This window comes from Arachis ipaensis, chromosome B01 (assembly GCF_000816755.2).
Source record: "Arachis ipaensis cultivar K30076 chromosome B01, Araip1.1, whole genome shotgun sequence".
Classification (NCBI taxonomy): Eukaryota; Viridiplantae; Streptophyta; class Magnoliopsida; order Fabales; family Fabaceae; genus Arachis; species Arachis ipaensis.
In genome coordinates, this window is record NC_029785.2 from 82,101,802 (window position 1) to 82,118,935 (window position 17,134).

The following is a 17,134-nucleotide window of genomic DNA, read 5'->3' on the forward strand; positions in this document are numbered from 1 at the left end:
TCTTATCCCAAGAGTTCAAGCTGTCTTTGGGTTGAGAGTCCAACCATATTCTAGCTCTGTCTCTTACAGTAAAAGGAAAAAGCATGAGCCTGTAGACTTCAGGATCTACTCCATTAGTCTTAACAGTATCACAGATCTGCAAGAATTCAGTTAAAAACTGAAAAGGATCTTCAGATGGAAGTCCATGAAACTTGTAGTTCTGCTGCATCAGAGAAACTAGCTGAGGTTTCAGCTCAAAATTGTTTGCTCCAATGGTAGGAATGGAGATGCTTCTTCCATGTAAATTGGAATTAGGTGCAGTAAAGTCACCAAGCATTGTCCTTGCATTATTGTTGTTGGGTTCGGCTGCCATCTCCTTTACTTGTTCGAAATTTTCAATAAGGTTGTCTTTGGATTGTTGTAATTTAGCTTCTCTTAGTTTTCTCTTCAGAGTCCTTTCAGGTTCTGGATCAGCTTCAACAAGAATGCCTTTTTCTTTGTCCTTGCTCATAAGAAAGAGAAGAGAAAAAGAAAAGAAGAGGAATCCTCTATGTCACAGTAAAGAGGTTCCTTATTGTTAGTAGAAGAAGAAAAGGAATAGGGGTGAAGAAGAATGAAGAATCCAAACACAAAGGTGATGATAGGAGCAGAGATGTGAGATGAAGAGAAGTGTTAGTAGATGAATAAATAAATAGAAGGGGATGAGAGGAGGAGAGAATTTTCGAAAATAATTTTTGAAAAAGGTTAGTAGTTTTTCGAAAATTCAAATAAAAAATAAAATAATTAGTCTAATTAAAAAGAAATTTTGAAAAAGAGGGAAGATTTTTTCGAAAATTAGAGAGAGAGAGTTAGTTAGGTAGTTTTGAAAAAGGTAAGAAACAAACAAAAAGTTAGTTAGTTAGTTGAAACAAATTTTGAAAGATAAGAAGTTAGGAAGTTAGAAAAGATATTTTGCAATCACTTTTTTTTGAAAAAGGTAAGATAAGAAGATATTTTTTAAAAGATATGATAGAAATTAGTTTTTGAAAAAGATTTGATTTTTAAAATCTCAATTAATGACTTGATTCACAAGAAATCACAAGATATGATTCTAGAACTTAAAGTTTGAATCTTTCTTAACAAGTAAGTAACAAACTTGAAATTTTTGAATCAAAACATTAATTGTTGTTGTTATTTTCGAAAATTTGATGTAAAAATAAGAAAAAGATTTTTGAAAAAGATAAGATTTTTAAATTGAAAATTTGATTTAACTCATGAAAACAACTAGATTTTAAAAATTTTTGAAAAAGTCAAATCTAATTTTCGAAATTTTAAGAGAGAAAAAGGGAAAGATATTTTTTTTTGAATTTTTAATGATGAGAGAGAGAAACATGGAAATGGTGCAATGCATGAGAATTTTAGATCAAAACATGTGATGCATGCAAGAGTGCTATGAATGTCAAGATGAACACCAAGAACACTATGAAGAACATGATGAACATCAAGAACATATTTTTGAAAAATTTTTTATGCAAAGAAAACATGCAAGACACTAAACTTAGAATTCTTTAATGCTTAGACATAAAGAATTCAGGAATGCATATGAAAAACAAGAAAAGACACAAAACATGCAAATGCAAAGATCAAACAAGAAGACTTACCAAGAACAACTTGAAGATCATGAAGAACACTATGAATGCATGAAAATTTTCGAAAAATGCACGATGAATATGCAATTGACACCAAACTAATAACATGACTCAAGACTCAAACAAGAACACAAAAATATTTTTGATTTTTATGATTTTATAATTTTTTTGTATTTTTTTTTTTTTTTTGCAAATTATTATGAAAAATAAAAATAAGGATTCCAAAATTTTTAATATGAATTCCAGGAATCTTATGCTCTTTAGTCTAAAGCTCCAATCAAAGGGTCAGGCATGGCTTAATAGTCAGCTAAGCTTTAGCATGTTATTACATCCATTGAGGTGATTAGTTGAAGACCAATCCCAAAGCAGTTTGGGTATGGCTTTACAGCCAGATAGGATTCAACATGTTACCATAAAACACTAGAATTCATTCTTAAAAATTCTGAAGAAAAATATATTTTTGAAAACATTTTTATTTAAAATTTTTTTTTTGAAAACAAAGGAGAAAATTTTTGAAATATTTTTGAAAATTTTTTTAAAACTTTTTGAAAAGAAAATGAAAAGAAAGTTACCCAATCTGAGCAACAAGATGAACCGTCAGTTGTCCAAACTCGAACAATCCCCGGCAACGGCGCCAAAAACTTGGTGCACGAAATTGTGATCTCTTGGTGCTCTAATCTCAATTCATAATTTGTCACAACTTCGATACAACTAACCAGCAAGTACACTGGGTCGTCCAAGTAATACCTTACGTGAGTAAGGGTCGAATCCCACGGAGATTGTTGGTATGAAGCAAGCTATGGTCACCTTGTAAATCTCAGTCAGGCGGATATAAAATAGTTATGTAGTTTTTGAAATGTAGTAATAAAATAAGGATAGAAATATTTATATAAATCATTGGTGAGAATTTCAGATAAGCGTATGGAGATGCATTCGTTCCTCTGAACCTCTGCTTTCCTGCTGTCTACATCCAATCAGTCTTACTCCTTTCCATGGCTGGCTTTATGCAAGGGCATCACCGTTGTCAGTGGCTACATCCCCTCCTCTTGTGAAAATGGTCCAAGATGCCCTGTCACGGCACGGCTAATCATCTGAGGTTCCCGATCATGCTGGAACAGGATTCACCCTCCTTTTGCGTCTGTCACTACGCCCAGCACTAGCGAGTTTGAAGCTCGTCACAGTCATTCAATCATTGAATCCTACTCGGAATACCACAGACAAGGTTTAGACTTTCCGGATTCTCTTGAATGCCGCCATCATTCTAGCTTACACCACGAAGATTCCGATTAAGAGATCTAAGAGATACTCATTCAATCTAACGTAGAACGGAAGTGGTTGTCAGGCACGCGTTCATAGGGAATGATGATGATTGTCATGTTCATCACATTCAGGTTGAAGTGCGAATGAATATCTTAGAAGCGAAATAAGATGAATTGAATAGAAAACAGTAGTGCTTTGCATTAATCTTTGAGGAACAGCAGAGCTCCACACCTTAATCTATGGAGTGTAGAAACTCTACCGTTAAAATTACATAAGTGAAAGGTCCATGCATGGCCGAGATGGCCAGCCCCCAAAACGTGATCTAAGATAGCATACAACTGATCAAAGATATCTAATACAATAGTAAAAGGTCCTATTTATAATAAACTAGCTACTAGGGTTTACAGAAGTAAGTAATTGATGCATAAATCCACTTCCGGGGCCCACTTGGTGTGTGCTTGGGCTGAGCTTGAAGTCTACACGTGGAGAGGTCATTCTTGGAGTTGAACGCCAGCTTTTGTGCCATCTTAGGTGTTGAACTCCACTTTGCAACTTGTTTCTGGCGCTGGGCGCCAGAATTGGGCAGAGAGCTAGCGTTGAACGCCAGTTTGCGTCATCTAAACGCAGGCAAAGTATGGACTATTATATATTTCTGGAAAGCCCTGGATGTCTAATTTCCAACGCAATTAGAAGCGCACCATTTTGAGTTCTGTAGCTCCAGAAAATCCATTTTGAGTGTAGGGAGGTCAGAATCCAACAGCATCAGCAGTCCTTCTTCAACCTCTGAATCTGATTTTTGCTCAAGTCCCTCAATTTCAGCTAGAAAATACCTGAAATCACAGAAAAGCACACAAACTCATAGTAAAGTCCTTTATGTTTTCTGTAGGTTGATGATCATGTGAAGTCAGAAAAAGAATTGAAAAAGCAAAAACAAAGTAAAAAACATAATGAAAAATAGAACACCCTGGAGGAGATAGTTACTGGCGTTTAAACGCCAGTAAAGGTAGCAGAATGGGCGTTAAACGCCCAGTCTGGCATCATTCTGGGCGTTTAACGCCAAAAAGGGCACCAGACTAGCGTTTAACGCCAGGAATGGGTAAGAAGCTGGCGTTAAACGCCAGAAATGGGCAGCAGCCTGGCGTTTAACGCCAGGATTGGCAGAAAGGGGCGTTTTGCACGCCACTTAGTGCAGGGATGAGATATCCTTGATACCTCAGGATCTGTGGACCCAACAGGATCCCCACCTACCCCACCTCTCTCTCTCTTCTTCACCCATTCACCAATCATCTCAATACCTCTTCCCTAAAAACCCCTCACCTATCAAATCCTACCATTCTCTTCACCCCTCACATCCATCCTTCATAAAACCCCACATACCTCACCATCCAAATTCAAACCACTTTCCCTCCCAAACCCACCCATAATGGCCGAACCATACACACCCCTCTCACCCCTATATAAACCCATCTTCACTCCTTCATTTTCACATAACCTAAACACCACTTCTACCCCTTGGCCAAAACACAAAGACCACTCCATCTCCTCTATTTCTTCTTCTTTTACTCTCTTCTTTCTTCTTTTGCTCAAGGACGAGCAACCTTCTAAGTTTGGTGTGGTAAAAGCTAAAGCTTTTTGTTTTTCCATAACCATTTTTGGCACTAAAGGCCGGAGAAACCTCTAGAAAGAGGAAAGGGAAGGCAAAAGCTTCCACCTCGAAGTCATAGGAGATGGAGAGATTCCTCTCAAGGGTGCATTAAGACCACTTCTATGAAGTTGTGGCCAAGAAGAAAGTGATCCCCGAGGTCCCTTTCAAACTCAAAAAGAATGAGTATCCGGAGATCCGACATGAGATCCGAAGAAGAGGTTGGGAGGTTCTCACTAATCCCATTCAACAAATCGGAATCTTAATGGTTCAAGAGTTCTATGCCAATGGATGGATCACCAAGAACCATGATCAAAGTGTGAACCCGGACCCTAAGAATTGGCTTACAATGGTCCAAGGGAAATACTTAGACTTTAGTCTGGAAAATGTAAGGTTGGCATTCAATTTGCCTATGGTGCAAGGGGATGCACACCCATATACTAGAAGGGTCAACTTTGATCAAAGGTTGGACCAAGTCCTCATGGACATATGTGAAGAGGGCGCTCAATGGAAGAGTGATTCAAGAGGAAAGCCGGTTCAACTAAGAAGGCATGACCTCAAGCCCGTGGCTAGGGGATGGTTGGAGTTCATCCAACGCTCAATCATTCCTACTAGCAACCGATCTGAAGTTACTATAGACCGGGCTATCACGATTCATAGCATCATGATTAGAGAGGAAGTAGAAGTTCATGAGGTTATATCCCATGAACTCTACAAGGTAGCAGACAAGTCCTCTACTGTGGCAAGGTTAGCCTTCCCTCATCTCATTTGTCACCTCTGTAATTCAGTTGGAATTGACATAGAGGAAGGCATCCTCATTGATGAGGACAAGCCCATCACTAAGAAAAGGATGGAGCAAGTGAGAGAACCTCACCAAGAGCATGAGGAAATTACTCATCATGAAATCCCTGAGATGCCTCAAGGGATGCATTTTCCTCCACAAAACTATTGGGAGCAAATCAACACCTCCCTAGGAGAATTAAGTTCCAACATGGGACAACTAAGGGTGGAGCACCATGAGCATTCCATCCTCCTCCATGAAATTAGAGAAGACCAAAGAACCATGAGAGAGGAGCAACAAAGGCAAGGAAGAGACATTGAGGAGCTCAAGCACTCCATAAGATCTTCAAGAGGAAGAACAAGCCGTCATCACTAAGGTGGACCCGTTCTTTAATTTTCTTGTTCTTTATTTTCTATTTTTCGAATTTTTATGCTTTATGTTTATTCATGTTTGTGTCATGATCATTAGTGTCTAAGTGTCTATGCCTTAAAGCTGTGAAAATGAATCCATTACCTTTCTTAAATGAAAAATGTTTTTAAATTGAAAAAGAAAAAGAAGTGCATGAATTTCAAATTTTAAAACAGTTTAATTATTTTGATGTGGTGGCAATACTATTGTTTTTCTGAATGAATGCTTGAACAGTGCATATTTTTGAATTTGATTGTTTATGAATGTTAAAATTGTTGGCTCTTGAAAGAATGAAGGAAAAGGAGAAACGTTATCTGATGATCTGAAAAATCATAAAATTGATTCTTGAAGCAAGAAAAAGCAGTGAAAAGCTTGTAGAAAAAAAAAGGATATGCGAAAAAAAAAGAGGCAAAAAAAAAGAGAGAAAAGAAAAGAAAGAAAAAGAAAAGCAAGCAGAAAAAGCCAATACCCCTTTAAACCAAAAGGCAAGGGTGATAAAAAGGATCCAAGGCTTTGAGCATCAGTGGATAGGAGGGCCCACAGGAATAAAATCCTGGCCTAAGTGGCTAAACCAAGCTGTCCTTAACCATGTGCTTGTGGCGTGAATGTGTCAAGTGAAAACTTGAGACTGAGCGGTTACAGTCGACGTCCAAAGCAAAAAGAAGAGTGTGCTTAAGAACCCTGGACACCTCTAATTGGGGACTCTAGCAAAACTGAGTCACAATCCGAAAAGGTTCACCCAGTTATGTGTTTGTGGCATTTATGTATCCGGTGGTAAAACTAGAAAACAAAGTGCTTAGGGCCACGGCCAAGACTCATAGAGTAGCTGTGTTCAAGAATCAACATACTTAACTAGGAGAATCAATAACACTATCTGGATTCTGAGTTCCTATAGATGCCAATCATTCTGAACTTCAAGGAATAAAGTGAGATGCCAAAACTGTTCAGAAGCAAAAAGCTAAAAGCCCTGCTCATCTAATTAATACTGATCTTCATAGATGTTTTTGGAATTCATTGTATATTCTCTTTTTTTTTATCCTATTTGATTTTTAGTTGCTTGGGGACAAGCAACAATTTAAGTTTGGTGTTGTGATGAGCGGATAATTTATACGCTTTTTGGCATTGTTTTTAGTATGTTTTTAATATATTTTAGTTAGTTTTTATTATGTTTTTATTAGTTTTTAAATAAAAATCACAATTCTGGACTTTACTATGAGTTTGTGTGTTTTTCTGTGATTTCAGGTATTTTCTGGCTGAAATTGAGGGACCTGAGCAAAAATCTGATTCAGAGGCTGAAAAAGTACTGTAGATGCTGTTGGATTCTGACCTCCCTGCACTCAAAGTTGATTTTCTGGAGCTACAGAAGCCCAATTGGCGCGCTCTTAATTGCGTTGGAAAGAAGACATCCTGGGCTTTCCAGCAATATATAATAGTTTATACTTTGCCCAAGATTTGATGGCCCAAACAGGTGTTCCAAGTCAGCTCAAGAATTCTGGCATTTAACTCCAAAACTGGCACAAAAGCTGGAGTTAAACGCCTAAACTGGCACAAAAGCTAGCGTTTAACTCCAAGAAAAGTTTCTACACGAAAATGCTTCAGTGCACAGCCCAAGCACACACCAAGTGGGCCCGGAAGAAGATTTTTGCATTAATTACCTATTTCTGTAACCCTAGGCTACTAGTTTTCTATAAATAGGACCCTTTGCTATTGTATTTTCATCTTTGATAAGTCTTATGCTATCTTAGACACGTTTGGGGGCTGGCCTCACGACCATGCCTAGACCTTGTTCTTATGTATTCTCAACGGTGGAGTTTCTACACACCATAGATTAAGGTGTGGAGCTCTGCTGTTCTTCATGAATTAATACAAATAGTATTGTTTTTCTATTCAACTCAAGTCTATTTCTTCTCCAAGATATTCATTCGTTCTTCAACTTGATGAATGTGATGATACGTGACACTCATCATCATTCTCACCTATGAATGCGTGACTGACAACCACTTCCGTTCTACATGCAAACAAGCTTGAATGCGTATCTCTTGGGTTTCTAATCTAAGATTGGAACCTTCGTGGTATAGGCTAGAATTATTGGCGGCCATTCTTGAGATCCGGAAAGTCTAAACCTTGTCTATGGTATTTCGAGTAGGATCTGGGAAGGGATGACTGTGACGAGCTTCAAACTCGCGATTGTGGGGCATGTGACAGACGCAAAAGGATCAATGGATCCTATTCTGACATGATCGAGAACCGACAGCTGATTAGCCGATGTTGTGACAGAGCATCAGGACCATTTTCACTGAGAAGACGGGATGTAGCCATTGACAACGGTGATGCCCAACATAAAGTTTTTCATGAAAAGTAGTATGAATGATTGGAAGAAGGCAATAGGAAAGCAGAGGTTCAAGGGGAACAAAGCATCTTCATACGCTTATCTGAAATGCACCAATGAATTACATAAGTATCTCTATCTTTATTTTATGTTTATTTTCATCAACTTAAACTCCATAACCATTTGAATCCGCCGGACTGAGATTTACAAGATGACCATAGCTTGCTTCAAGCCGACAATCTCCGTGGGATCGACCCTTACTCACGTAAGGTTTATTACTTGGACGACCCAGTGCACTTGCTGGTTAGTTGTGCGGAATTGTGACAAAGTGTGATTCACGTTTGAGAGCTCCAAGTCTTTGGCGCCATTGTTGATGATCACAATTTCGTGCACCAGTGTCTCCAGCTCTGTAGGAAACTCCGGCTGCTGAGACAAGATCTGAGACCAAGGTGGGAAAAGGTAAGTTGCCCACAATTTGTACGTGTCCCATGGCATTCCGGATATGTCTTGGTAGATTCAGAGGCTGGTCTGTAAGGATACACCATAGTAGAACGGCCATGTCCGCAGTGAAGGAGGACTCGTGAGTGCTCGGAAAGACGTAATGGGACATGATCTGTGCCCATACGCGAGCCTCCAAGGTAAGTACTGAAGCTGATATTCCCTTAGGGCGGGTACGATTGTATCCGTAGATCCAACGGCTGCCAGGTAGTGTGATAACTCTGAGAACAGCTTCCCAGTCAAATTGATACATCTGGCGCTTGAGTGCAGCTTCTTGAAAAGCGTCCAATCCTTCTGGAAAAGGGGGAAGACTCAAAGCTTGTTGAATAGCCTCTTCTGTAATGGGGACTTGCTTCTGACGGACAAAAACAGGCTGCAGGGTAGGCAGGTAGAAGTTAGAGTAGAACTCGACTACCTAAGAAAGATTGACCTGCTTCTGTTGTCTCTGTAGGAAACCCCATTGTCTTCGTTCAATTTGCGGCTCAGCAAAAGTAGCAATATTGGGCGGGAGGATAAGAAGGTGTTCGTTGTTGGAACTCCTTTCAGCCAGAATAGGGAACATCTGCTCACAGTAGCGACTGGAAAATTGCGCAGTGTCCTTTGCTGGAAAGGCTTTCTCCTTTTCGTCAACCTTTATGATCCTCTTAACTCTTTTTGTTGAGGGCCTGACTGCAGTTGAAGAAGGCTCTGCTACTAGTGATCTTTTAGTTCCTCTTCTTGCTGGAGGTTTGGGAGTAGCTTTCTCCTTTCCTTTCTTGGTGGCCATCCTGAAAGAGGGAAGAGAAAGTAAATTAAATTTAAAGAGATATATAGCAATGAAGAGAACGGAAAAGGATGGTTAGAAATGCACATTAAAAGGTAAATGATGTTAACACATGCCCATGAGTACATGTGAAAGATCATTAATGGAAAATAGTTAGTGCATATGGTGATAAGTAAATGCCAGGTGTTTATTAGCATGCCGGCAAAGGACATGAGTAGCATAGACCAAGCATGACTTTGTAACAAACCATCACGTTTGTATTGACAATTAAATTCAATTAATATAATAGTAAAGGGGATTTGTGAAAAGCAAGCATTGAATAGTAGAATAATATAGAGAAGTGCATAATGCCATATGGGCTTTTTCACAAACACATAGCATGCATGGTGAAGAAGGTATAGAAAGTATTAAAGTGAACATGCAAGCAACCCTTTAAAGAAAATAATATATAATTTTCAAGCAATTTGCAATAATCCACAAGCATATTAAGGAAAAATAACGACTCAAATAAAATTCTAACACTATGTAAAAAGGAAAGAAGAAGAAAGAAAATATGAATAATGAAAAGAAAAAGAAAAGAAAAGAAAATAACAAATAAAATAAGAAGAATGATAGAAAAGAAAAGGATGAAGAAGAAAATAAAAACCTTGTTAATGGAGGGGAGGGAGAGTGAGAGTGAAAGGTGAGATAGAAGGAAGAAGGGGGGAGGAAGAAGTAAGGAGGGAAAAGAAAAATTAGGATTAGAGAGGAAAAAGATAAGATATTTTGGCAATTTAGGTTGAGCTGTGCGGCGCAAGCGACGCGATCGCATGGAGCACACGATCGCGCGACTTGCGCTTAAGGTGAGGGACGCGGTCGCGTGACCCAGTTTGTGCTTCTGGCGCGAGTGCAGCTTCACGCTAGCACAACTCTCTGTTCGAATTGATATATGTGCCAAATTTGAGGTGACGCGATCGCATGGGGCATGCGATCGCGTGAGTGGGCAATATATGGGGTACGACGCGGCCGCGTGGGGCACGCGATCGCATGAGGGAGACTGCGCGTCTAGCGCCAGTCCAGCACCACTCTAGCATAACTTTCAGCTGTGCACCCTTTCTACGTCAAAAATCGGGGCATGCGGCCGCGTGGGAGGCCATTATGCGCATATGACGCGGACGCGTCAGCGACGCAGTCGCGTGGGTAGATTTGTGCCACTGGCACGCCTCCAGCCATGCTCCAGTAAGACTCTCTGTTCGTTTTTAATTTTCTTTCCTCTCCTTGCCATGCGGACGCGTCGCTGATGCGGTCGCGTCGCGTGGCTCTCCCTTTTTTTTTTAAATATGTAATTGCAGATGCACGAAAATACTAATAAATAGAAGAGTTATTGAATAAGAAAAATTAAAATAAAGAAAAGAACGATCATACCATGGTGGGTTGTCTCCCACCTAGCACTTTGCTTTAACGTCCGTAAGTTGGACGCTCCACTAGCCCAGTCTGTGGCTATGTGGGGATCTTCCAAGAAGAAGATCTCGAGTTCCTTGTCTTTCTTCCGCTTTTCGCCATGGTACAGCTTTAAACGATGTCCATTAACTTTGATAAGCTCCGAGCTCGAAGGATGGATAAGGTGATAAACTCCGTACGGTTCGGCCTTCTCTACTCTGTATGGACCTTCCCATCTTGATCTCTGTAACATCCCGCATTTTTGAAAATCTAAATATAAATAAATTATGATTTTATCTTATTAAGTTTAAACTTTATAATTTTAGAAATTATTTTATTAGAACTAATTAAATAGATTCGGAGATAGTTTTATTTTGAATCAATTAATATTCTTAAGTAATTTTATTATAATGGAATATTTTGTATAATTTTAGTAATTGAAAAATAAGAAAGAATTGTATAATTTAATTTAAGTAACTTTTATTCTGAAAAGGTTACGATTTATTTTATTGATTTGATGTTATTTTATAAATTAATCAATTGAGAGTAATTAAATTAGTTTACTAATATTTGGAGTTAGTTCAATTAATATTCTTGTGTAAATTTTTATAGTTGGTTATTTTATATATTTTGAAAATTGTATAATTTAATTTAAATAATTTCTATTATGGATAAATTATGGTTTATTTTATTAGTTTGAGCTCCTAGAGATTAATTTATTAGGAATGATTAAATGAATTTTTGTAAATACTTTAAGTTTAAGTCAATTAATATTTATGTACAACTTTTATTTTAACTAGTTATTTTATATAAATTGAAATTAAAGTTATAATGGAAACATAATGAAAGGTCATATAATTTGATTTAGGTAATTGATATTTCGAGTTTAACCGTATTTTATAAAATGTGATTAGTATGCTTGTTTTATAATTTAAATTAGAAATAATTATTTGAGCTCGTTAATAGATTGATAGATAAAATCTTATGCGTTTTGAAAGTAATCTTTATAGTATTATATTTGAATCTTAAATTGTTATTCTATCTCAAGTATTTTATAAAAGTTATGTTACTTGTATATATATTTTTCCTAGTTTTATGTTTCTTATTTTATACGTACTGTTATTATCTAACACGTATACTCGCTGACCAATCACGCACCGACACACGTACTTCACACTCGTTTATGAGTTATTGGGCCACGCTTATTGTTTCCTCACCACTCATTCACGGTTAAACTCCTACCACATATACGCAATACATATCAAAGAAGGAAAAAAAAGGGGGAACAGAGAAGAAGCAAAGGGAAACGAGAAACTGAGGAAAGGGAGAAGAGGGATCAGGGAAGCACCACAAAGAACAAAGAGACGTGCGCGATCGAGGAAGAAGGTAGCGTTGCCACCGTGCCTCATCATCGTCGCTGAAGCTCTCCATGCCACTATCAACGCCATTTAGGGCAGAAGAGAAGAGGAAGAATGATAGAGAAAAGATATTGGAGCTGCTACAGGAACGGCGGTTCCTGCTTCTAACCTCTGCTCTTTTGATTTCTGGAGCTACCGTGGGTGGAGTTTGTCATCAAAGGAAGCAAGCTGCTGCCACCAACTCTTAATTAAGCCAGTATCCTCCTCTTTGTTCTGATTCCAATTTTTCTATTTTTGAAACCGTAACACTCTCACCCTTACTCTGATTATACTTTGTTTCTCTTCCATGTGCTTGTTTTAATCATGGTTGCCTATATCTTTGTTGCTCAGCCCCTTTTTGGCTCCTATTCCCTGCTACAATTAGGTCGAGTGTTGAAGCTGGTGCTGCCATGGGACGGTTGAAGCTGTTACTGATTCTGAATTTGCTATCTGGGTACTGGTCTTATCTTCTCCTTAGGGTTGATCTTTTTACACGTTTTATTTTGTCACTGCTGTGGTTGCCATGTTCTGGTTTTAATTCTATCTTAGTTCTTGCTTTGTCTTGAATCCCTAGAGCTGAAATTGCTTTTGATTCCTATCCAATTTGAATCCTCTATTTTACTGCAACCATGGTCAGTGCTGCGAAGGCTAATGTTGTTACTGTTCTGGTTGTGGTTGCGTGAGAGTTACCGCTGCTGCCCTGAAACTAAAAGAGAAGAGAGTTGTTACGTTAAAGTATGCGATTGCGACATCGAGGTAGGGGGTTTAAAACGATTTTAATTTAAGAATGCCTACAAGGTTTATTGAATAACTGCAAATAGATTTAATAGTTGTGAGTAATTGATTGATTATGTAATTATTGAATTGTCGCTGAAATTGTGATTGGAATGGTTGAGATTGTGATTTGGAAATGTTGATTTGTGATATTGATTGATTATGTGGATTGGGAATTGCTTGATGACTAATTGTTGAGAATTTCTGAATTTTAATGGGTTATGTTGGATTTGTTCCCATTGAGTTGTTATTTGGTATATTGTAATGTTAATGAACTTGGTTGGTGGTTGATTTGGAATTAGTTTTGAGGGGTTTTGAGGGTTGGATTTTGAATACTAAATAGATTGCTAAAAAACTGATTTTTGAAATTAAAAGGTGACTTTGGAAGTGGATCACGCATTTGCGTCGCCTAGCATCAGGGCAACTATGGCATATTATATATCAAATCAAAGCCCCAGACGTTAGCTTTCCAATGCAACTAGAACCGCGTCATTTGGTCCTCTGTAGCTAAAGTTATAGCCGTTTGAGTGCGAAGAGGTCAGGCTGGACAGCTTAGCAGTTTCTCCAACTTCTTGTATTCCTTCCACTTTTGCATGCTTCCTTTCCATCCTCTGAGACATTCCTGCCCTGTAATCTCTGAAAACACTTAACACACATATCAAGGCATCTAATGGTAATAAGAGAGGGTTAATAATAAGCAAATATAAGATCAAAGAAGCATGTTTTCAATCATAGCACAAAATCAGGAAGGAAAATGTAAAACATGCAAATAGTATGAATAAGTGGGTAAAGAGTTGATAAAATCCACTCAATTGAGCACAAGATAAACCATGAAATAGTGGTTTATCAATTGACAAGTTCACTGTGAAGTGCACGTGGATGCAGCAGACATTCAGTCACCTTCCAGAGGGGGCAGACGAGGAGACAGTCTGGAGGTACGCTAAGCGTACATTATGATGCTACTATCGATGCAACTTTTCGGCGACAAGTCTGGTACCCATATGCATATCAGGTGGCTTCCCTACGTGGTGAGGTTAAAGGTCATGGGCAGTTATAGCTGGGGATCTGTCGCTCTGTCTTGGTTATACAGGTGTCTATGCCGTGAAGCCAACAAGAACGTGGTTGAGTTGGCAGGACCTCTATAGCTCCTCTAGTCATGGATCTTCTAGAGGTTCCTGGGTTTTAGGGTTTGACTCCTTTTACTGGTCGTTGGCCTCGAAGTATGGATATTGATTACTAGTTATTTTCTATGTTGGCATGTCATATTTATATTTTTATCAGTTGTAAATAACTTTTATTAGGTGGCAGGTGGTCAGGTTATTAGGCGACATCAAGCAAGAAGGGACCTTGAGTCGGGCACTACAGACTGTGGATAGATCTACTTCGTCTTCGCGATGTGAGTATTAAATGGTTTAGTGTTTTGTTCTTGATATATTCTGTGATGTTACTGGGGATTTATCATTATGTTGGATGTCATTGCCTTTTCAGTTCATTTGGATGCCGTATAGCTCGCCGGACGTCTTGTAGGTTGTGCATCCTGAGATACTGGAGCCACGTCACATGGCATTTTGGAGGAGCGTGACGGCATTGATATACTTTGCTGTCATAGAGTGGCATCATGACGACATGGATAATGAAGAGCCTGGAAATACCCATAATCACAGGTTTGGTCCCTAAGGGACACTATGTAAGACCCAAGGGAGAATGTGCCTATGGGTGTCATCTCAGCCATAGTGAACTCTGATTGCTGCCAGTTGTACAAAGTCACCGTGAAACACCTTGAGCCCTTCAAATTTGTCTCAATTGCCTTCATCAGATGCTGACTAAACCAATGTCTTATTCCCAATTATGCCTTTGCCTCTCTTCCTTTGCGCATAAAAAGCTCTGCTAACGATCTATATGTGGACTTCACCAGGGAACACACCGGAAGGTTCCTTACATACTTCAGGATCGAGTTAACACACTCGGAGATGTTCGTCGTCATATGCCCGAACCTTCGCCCTTCATCACAATGCTGAGTTCATAGTCAATCTGATTGGTCCAGTTACACATGGCCGGGTCCTCAAAGCGGAGTATGTCAAACTGGTAGCCGAACTCTACCTCAATCTTTGCATAAGCAGCATTCACTAGAAATGCCCTATACGCATTACACGGAAGCCAACCCCTATCAGGAGCCTCTAGTGTAGCCTTAATCCCGTTATGCCTATCCAATTGAGGCGTGACATGCTACGAATGTGGGATAAGAAGAACAACCATGACTCTGCATTCTCACCCTCCACAAATGCAAATGCGATAGGAATGATGTTGGAGTTTTCGTTTTCAAAAATTGCAACTAGCAGTGTTCCACCGTACTTGCCATACAGGTGGGTCCCGTCGATATTAGCCAGAGGCTTGCAATATCGGAACGCCTCAATACATGATGGAAAGTCCAAAAAAGTCGGTGGAAGTATGCTTGCTCCTCACTCACTTGGCCACCCAGTCACACAGGACTCGTCATCAACACTGCAACACTACCCAAAATCGTGATCTACATACCTAGCACCCATCATGGCAACTCATTATATGACTCTTTCCAATCACCATAAATCTAAGCCACGGCTTTCTGCTTAGCCATTCAAACCCTCCTGTAAGTCAGTCTGAAACCAAAATGGGCCTCTGTCGCATTCTGGAGTACCTTGATTGACAGGGCAGCTGATGCCAGGGCATTTTGGCCAGTTTCACTGACCTTTTCGTTGGCATGGAACTACTCTCTGTATTTTACTTTCTCTGTACTTCTAGTTTTACTTTCATCATGTATTCTCCATCTTGGTTTTCATTTTCCAGAGCTATGAACAACTAAACCCCTTTCATTGGGTTAGGGAGCTCTATTGTTCTCATTCTTCTATCTTTTCTCTTGATTTTACTAGAAAGCTTTCGATCTTCATCCAATTGGGCAGTTATCTTGGAAAAGAAGCTATTCATACTTGGATCTCTTCTGAACCTTGAAAGAGGAATGAAGAGATCATGCTAGAAATGCTTTCTCATGCTGGACCAAATTGGGTTTGGATGGATATGTGACTATAATCCTACCAACACTTGATTTGGGAAATGCTTTCCCGCCATTTAATTTTCTGCAAATCTCAAATCAAATTCTGGTTCGCTCAACTAGAACATAACTCTAATTAAAGTTGCTTCATCAATCAATCTTTGTGGGATTCGACCTCACTCTATTGTGAGTTTTTACTTGATGACAAATTCGGTACACTTGCCGAAGAAAATTTGTTGAGAGACAAGTTTTGTGCGTATCAAGTTTATGGCACCGTTGCCGGAGATTGATTTTGAATCAATAATGATTAAATTGGAGGATAACTAGATTGAGCATTTTTCTTTTGTTTGATTTAAATTTCTGTTGAGTTAATTCGCTTTCAGTTTTAGTTAATTTCTTCCCTTCCCCCTACTTTTTTGTTTTTTTTTAGTTATTTACAATTCAGTTCAATAACCCACTAACTGTTTGATATATTACATCACTCACACTAACAGTAATTCTAACAGAATACTTTCTGGATCTGTTTCCTTGCTTGTACCTTGTTGGTTGTATGACAGGAAGGAGAGGCGGGGCTTCAACTTCCTTTGATTCTGAACCTGAGAGGACCTTCCTTAGATTAAGGAGGGAAGCAAGAGGAAAAAGAGTAGTGGGTGCTGAGGAAGAGGAAGAGTACTTTGAACTAGACATGGAAGAGAATATGGAGAACATTCATGAAGAAGAGGCTCACAACCATGGCAGAGAAGGTCTAGCAACTCATGCTGGGCAAGAGAGAAGAGTTCTAGGCTCCTAAATCAACCCAAACCCAGGAAACTGTGGGAGTAGCATTCAAAAGCCAACCATACATGCCAACAACTTTGAACTAAAACCACAGCTCATCACCCTTGTTCATAACAACTATTCATTCGGAGGAGGCGTCCAAGAAGATCCCAATCAACATCTAACCACCTTCCTGAGGATATACGATACTGTGAAGTCTAATGGTGTTCATCCTGACACCTATAGACTACTTTTGTTCCCTTTCTCACTCAAGGATAAGGCATCTAAATGGCTGGAATCCTTCCCTAAGGAGAGTTTGACAACCTGGGAAGATGTGGTGAACAAATTTTTAGCCAGATTCTATCCCCCTCAAAGAATCAACAGGCTGAGAGCTGAGGTTCAAACTTTCAGGCAGCAGGATGGTGAGACTCTATATGAAGCATGGGAGAGGTTTAAGGACCTAACAAAGAGGTGT

The 17,134-nt window shown here is 39.1% G+C and overlaps 1 long non-coding RNA gene across 2 annotated transcripts; it reads left to right on the forward strand.

The window, feature by feature from the left end:
- LOC107618652 lies at positions 12,097-12,923 on the forward strand. 2 transcript variants are annotated; one of them, XR_002361080.1, is made up of 3 exons: positions 12,097-12,367; positions 12,456-12,558; positions 12,654-12,923. It is a non-coding gene; the product is annotated as an uncharacterized LOC107618652 (long non-coding RNA). The 2 variants fall into 2 exon arrangements; XR_002361061.1 differs by having other exon boundaries at positions 12,125-12,367; positions 12,679-12,923.